Genomic DNA, 6,758 nt, shown 5'->3' with positions numbered 1-6,758 from the left:
AACAAAGCAGGAAGTACCTTAGGATGCATGCTTGCCCCCATTGGACGAAGGTGGGAAGTACGCAGCCTTGAGGGCTTTGCCTTCAAACACCAGACCAATGTATTTTGCAGCCACTTCCTGGGAATCCCAGGTATGGACCTGACTAGTATCCATTATCCTGGCCAGTATTTAATAAAATTTGCTTCAAATTTGGCTCAAAAATTGTAGCAGTGGTCTTTTCCTCACCTGGTGGATTAACACTAGCTTAATCATTTTATAATTCCCCAAAGTTACTCCAGGAAGATATTTAAATTCTTTAAATTTTCAACAAAATCTGTAGTGGGTGTTTTGTGTTTTAAAGATAAAACTGGGTCACACCATGAAGCGAGGAAATCCTACCAATGGCATAGCCCCTGCTCTAAGGTTGGGTTTAGTCTTTGTTTTGTAGAGCTCTTAGGCTTTCTAAGGTACAGAAGAGAATCAAAGGAGTTACAGCCCCATCCGCAGTCCATCTGAAGCACTGTAGTGTCTAACCGAGATCTGTGGTACATCTCTGAAACCCCAGCGGTTGGAAAGGAGACAGCTGCACCACGAGTTCATGATCTCTCTCTCAGGTATGCACTGAGCTAAGGGCCAGCCTAAGATGCAGAAGACCCTGTCCAGAAATGGTGGGAGTGGGGCGGGTGTTAGCATCCAGAACCTGCCTGCGGCAGATATGTGGGCGGGTCCACAGACCTGTCGCCAGGGCAACGGCGACCATATTCCCAGAATCCATTGGGTTCAGCTCCCACCTTTACCTGCATTACTACGTCACCACACATATAAATATATGGGTAGTTCCCTCCATCTCTCTCTCTTCTCTCTCTCTCCCTCTCCCTTCACGCACCGCGGTCCTCACTCCCTCCCCCCCTCCTAATTAAACTTCCAAAAACACAGAACTGCTTGTCTCTGGTGTCTGTGGACGCGCCGCTGCGAGCCAAACCTATCAGCGGGTACCATGTTCTAGAGTTTTATGGAGGATTACATTTTGTAGAAAAGGCCTCTACAGCAAGGAAAAAGGAAAATTATGGCCGGAAGAAGAAAAGTCAAGGCACTTTGGTACAGGAGTGTGACAGTTAATATTAACAGGATCTAGAATCACTCAGAAGACAGAGCTCTGGGTGTGTTAGTGAAGGAGTTTCCAGATGCACTCGGTTGAGATGAAACGGCCTGCCCAAACTCTAAGCACCATTTCATTTATTTGTCTGTGGTCCCAGACTGTGATGGCTGCTCTTATGTCAGTTTGGCAAACAAATAGTTATCTGAAAGGAGAGACCCTTACTTGAGAAAAATGCCCTCATAAGATCTAGCTGTAAGCCATTTTCTTAATTATGGATTGATGGGGAAGGGCCCAGCCCATCATGGGTGGCTCCATCCCGCGTTCTATAAGAACGCAGGCTGAGCAAACCATGGAGAACAAGCCAGCAAGCAGCACCCTCCACGGTCTCTGCATCAGCTCCTGCCTCCAGGTTTGTACCCTTGCTGCTTTTGATGATGAACCGTTCTGTGGAACTGGGAGTGAAATAAACACTTTCCTCCCATGTTGCTTTGGCCCTGGTGCTTCATCACAGCAGTAGTAACCCTAAGACATATGCTAAGTAAAAGGAGAGAACAAACTGAACACAAGCCTTCATTGCCCTCTGTTTCCAGGCTGCCTATACAATGTAACCAGCTGCCTTATATTCCCCCAGTCGGGCCTTCTCAGTAATGGAAACCCAGAGCCAAAATAAGCCCTCTGTCCCTTACATTGCTTCTGTAGGGTATTTCTGCTCAATGCAGTGAGAAAAGTAACCATACCATATGCACAATACATATGCATGTGCACAGTGTGCACTAGACATGTACCTTCACAAAACCATCTGTTTTCGGACGATTTAATTTGTGTCACCCACAGGTGTGAGTCCTCTTCTGTCTGGACTAAATGAGTAAGTGATTTTAACATACATGGAAACTCTGAGGGTTCTCTGACTTTCAGGACTGATGAGTCAGACTATGTCACCAGGAGAAGTCTCTTTTACTCTCTCCTTTCACGAATGTTGGCCTTGTTTCTAGAAAGTGCTGTCCTGGTGGCTATAAAGATCAGTCTCAGGATCTCTGGGCCATCACCCAGAGATATAGAAGAAACAAGAACCAAGTCTCCCGTTGTCCCTGTCGCTCCTTGGGAAGGAATCTGCTTGAGGCTCATAGACTGTGTTCTCACCTTAGGCCAGAAGAGACCACCTAGCCAGCCAGCCAGGGCTCATGTGCCAACCTTTGTGGAAGGAAATGATATTACCTAAGAGTGTAGCAAAGCCACAAAAAGAATACATGGCGATAAAAGGCAATGTTCAATGACAGCATGACCAAAACAAGTCAGGACAGTGTGTCACAAAAACATTTCCAAAATGAAACCTACAAGCATGACTTTAACAGTTCTCCATGAAACTGGCCGGATCACGAACAGAGACAATAGCTTCAAGACTGGAAGTAAAACTCAAAGGCATGGAGTTTGCCTGACATGCATGAGGCCATGAGTTGGATGTCTAGCACCACAGAAAATAAGAGTCTTAACTTCAAGATGTCTGCCCATCCATGTGTAACCTAAAGAAACATAAACAAAAGAAAATAAGAGTCAGAAAAAAAGACATACGAGGTAGCCTCTAAATAAGAAAAAGAAACAGCAAGAGTTCTTGAGCTTCTTTTCTCCTATCCTTCCCCTTTGTTGAACAACAAACACAGTCCTAAAGCCACAAACAACAGAATCCTAAAGCCATAAGCTGGCAGAGCAAGAGGGACCTCCACACTGGTGATAGGAAGGCAGACCAGCAAATCTGGCAAGGCCTACACAGAGAAGCTCCACGGGGAAGGGCGTCCCAGAGCACCAAAGCTGAAATAAGTGGTCCAGTTGAGCACCTTGCATTAGGATGCAAGCACATCCTTACTGAGAAGAACCAGTCTAGAACCAGTCCAGAAGCAGGAATCAAGCTCGGGGGAAGCAAGGCAGGCTCACCTAAGGTCTGATCTGCCTCTCCTGATCTGGACCCTTGGGAAAAAGGGCCCAGTACAAGAAAAAGACTAGAGGGAGAAAGATGCCTATGTGGGGTGGGAATGGCAAAGGTAATGAGATGGATTACCAATGAGTAAATATCAGGGATAGGAAACAGATTCCTCCCAGGAAGAAGAGACACAAAAAGGTGGAAAAACTAATGCACATCCTGTGGTGTTGGATTGGAAATAGTTATGGGAGAGAACTTGTGTTTTTAAAAGAGATAGATAGATAGAAAAAAGGGAGGAAGAAGAAAAAGAGAGGACTGGTGATTAATAGGTAGATGATACTAGATGGATAGATAGATATATAGATATGTAGATACATGATAAATAGATGATAGATAATAGATAATAGATGGTTAGATAGATAGACGATAGATGGTTAGATAGATGATAGATGATAGATAGATAGATAGATAGATAGATAGATAGATAGATAGATAGATAGAGATAATAGGTAGGTAGATAGCAACATGCATAGACAGACAAAAGTACAGATGTAAGGGGTGTGTGAGTGAGTATTTGGGCATGTACATACATACATTTTCTTACCTCTGTCCACTGACAGAATTATGAGAACAGCAACACCCTAGAAGCAGTACATATACTAGTACAAACTTTGGATTCTAAATACCATTTTTGAGTCAGAGAAAAGAAAAAGCCCAAGTCTGTGAGGGAATAGTTAGTGGGGTCAAGGGCAGAAAAAACCCAGAATAAGCTCAAAACAGCTCATGCCTAAAGGATGGGACCTGAAATAATGGATTATATCAGAAGGACAGAGAAGCTAGGGAGCACCAGGAGTTAAATCTGAGACAAACTTTATATGAAAATAAACAAAGCTGGGCTGGAGAGATGGCTCAGATGTTAAGAGCACTTCCAGAGGTCCTGAGTTCAATTCCCAGCAACCACATGGTGGCTTACAACCATCTATAACAGGATCTGATGCCCTCTCCTGGTGTGTCTGAAGACAGTGACAGTGTATTCCTATATATAGAGATAAATAAATAGCAATAAATACAATAAATAAGCAATGGTAACTATGGGTCTTAATGTATACTATGAAACAAGAATCAGTGAACTGAAAGTATGCAGAATGGATACTTAGTTTCAAATATCTCCTCCCAAATGACTATTAAAGGTAGAGAAAGTTCACCGTAGGAAAGCTTAGCAGACACTACCTTCTACAGACTGATATATATCCCTCCACTCCCACAACTCAAGGCTGAGGTCCTAACACCCAGCACTTGAAGGAGCCACTACTCTATTTAGAGACAGCAACATTAAGGAAGTCAGAGGGGTAAAATGCAGTCCTATAAGATTCTCATCCAAGGGCTGGAGAGATGGCTCAGCGGTTAAGAGCACTGACTGCTCTTCCAGAGGTCCTGAGTTCAATTCCCAGCAACCACATGGTGGCTCACAACCATCTTGTGATAAGATCTGATGCCCTCTTCTGGTGTATCTGAAGACAGTGACAGTGTACCCACATAAAATAAATAAATAATTTTTAAAAAAAAAATTCTCATCCAATATAACTTGTAGGAAAGGAGATGGAGACACACAAAAGAGACCAGAGAGTGGCCACATAAATAAGAAGACAGCCATGTTCAAACTCTTATCCCTAACTTCTATCCTCCAGAACTATGAGAAATCAATTCCTGGCATCTTGTTATAATAGCACACTAGACCACATTAATCAAATACCAGATGTGAACACCCACACAACTGGATGAGTGGATGCATAGACCACATGAGAAGAAGCATTGGAAAGAGTATACATGTGACCTGCTCCTCCTTCCAATGTAATGCCCCCACCAACTGCAAAAACACAGTATAAGTGCTCAAGTTAAGGAAAACATACACTAAAAAACCAGACTGTTGTTCTCACAACAATACAAACCAAGGTTCCTTGGCATTATCAGGACCCAATTCTCCCACCATAGCAAGTCCTGGACACACCATCACACCAGAAAAGCAAGATTCAGATATAAAATCACTTCTCATGATGATGATACAGGACTTTAAGACAGACATAAATAGCACCCTCAAAGAAATACAGGAGAACACAGGTAAACAGCTAGAAGCCCTTAAAGAGGAAACAAAAAAAATCCCTTAAAGAACTACAGGAAAACACAATCAAACAGGTGAAGGAAATGAGCAAAACAATCCAGAATCTAAAAATGGAAATAGAAACAATAAAGAAATCAGAAAGAGAGACAACCCTGGAGATCAAAAACCTAGGAAAGAAATCAGGAGTCATAAATGCAAGCATCACCAACAGAATACAAGAGATAGAAGAGAGAATCTCAGGGGCAGAAGATACCATAGAAAACCTTGACACAAAGTCAGAGAAAATGCAAAAAGCAAAAAGCTCCTAACCCAAGACATCCAGGAAATCCAGGATGCAATGAGAAGACCAAGCCTAAGGATAACAGGTATAGAAGAGATTAAAGACTCCCAAGGTAATGGGCCAGTAAATATCTTCAACAAAATTATAGAAGAAAACTATCCTAACCTAAAGAAAGAGATGCCCATGAACATACAAGAAGCCTACAGAACTCCAAATAGACTGGACCAGAAAAGAAATTCCTCCCGTCACATAATAATCAAAACACCAAATGCACTAAACAAAGAAAGAATTTTAAAAGCAGTAAGAGAAAAAGGTCAAGTAACATATAAAGGCAGGCCTATCAGGATTACACCAGACTTCTCACCAGAGACTATGAAAGCTAGAAGATCTTGGGCAGGTGTCATACAGATCCTACAAGAATACAAATGCCAGCTCAGGCTACTATACCCAGCAAAACTCTCAATTACCATAGATGGAGAAAACAAGATATTCTGTTGCTGCCTTACCAACCAGTGGAAATAAGGAGGCGACTACGAACTCTTCTCCAAGCAGTTTATTCAGGAACCTTGCACTACAGAATCATTCATTCATCTCTCTTTTCCTACTATCCCCAGCCCCCAGCACTCGCAGGTTAAATACTTTTCCTGGTCCCAATCAGCATCAGCTACGTGGCAAAGCATAATAGGCTACAAGAAATCATGCCAGCTTGCATCACAAACTGGAGGCACTCAACTTTTCTAAATAAGGACTTGTTTATTGCGATGTTCTCTGCTCTGGCCGGAGGCCAGGCGCCATATTTAGGGTGGCAGCTGCGGCTCTCCACAATATTCCATGACAAAACAAGATTTACACAATATCTTTCCACAAATCCAGCCCTACAAAGGATAATAGATGGAAAATATCAACATAAGGAGCAAAACTACACCCTAGAAGAAGCAAGAAACTAATCTTTCAACAAACCCACACAAACCTAATTCCACCTCTAACTACAAAAACAACAGGAAATCACAATTACTTTTTCTTAATATCTTAATATGAAAATTAATATTACCAACATATCCTAATCGATTGAAATCCAAAAATATGAGGAATTTAAAATTTGTTGATTGTCATCCAATGGTCTCTCTAATTTGGTAATTGGAGAAATAGGTCCAATATTATACAATCCATATACACTTTCAGCTTGTTTGTGACAGTTCCGTGCTGTGTACAACATAATGGTCTTGAGATCTTGTTTCTCCTATATCAGCCTCTCTATTAGTAGTATTGTTTATTTCATGTTTTTATACTATACTATAGTTTTCAGAATAGCTTACATATTTTAAAAGTATTTATATACCCAAAAGAAATGTAGACAATTAAATTG

This window comes from Mastomys coucha, unplaced genomic scaffold, assembly GCF_008632895.1.
Source record: "Mastomys coucha isolate ucsf_1 unplaced genomic scaffold, UCSF_Mcou_1 pScaffold22, whole genome shotgun sequence".
Lineage (NCBI taxonomy): Eukaryota > Metazoa > Chordata > Mammalia > Rodentia > Muridae > Mastomys > Mastomys coucha.
This window is presented reverse-complemented; position numbering follows the sequence as displayed.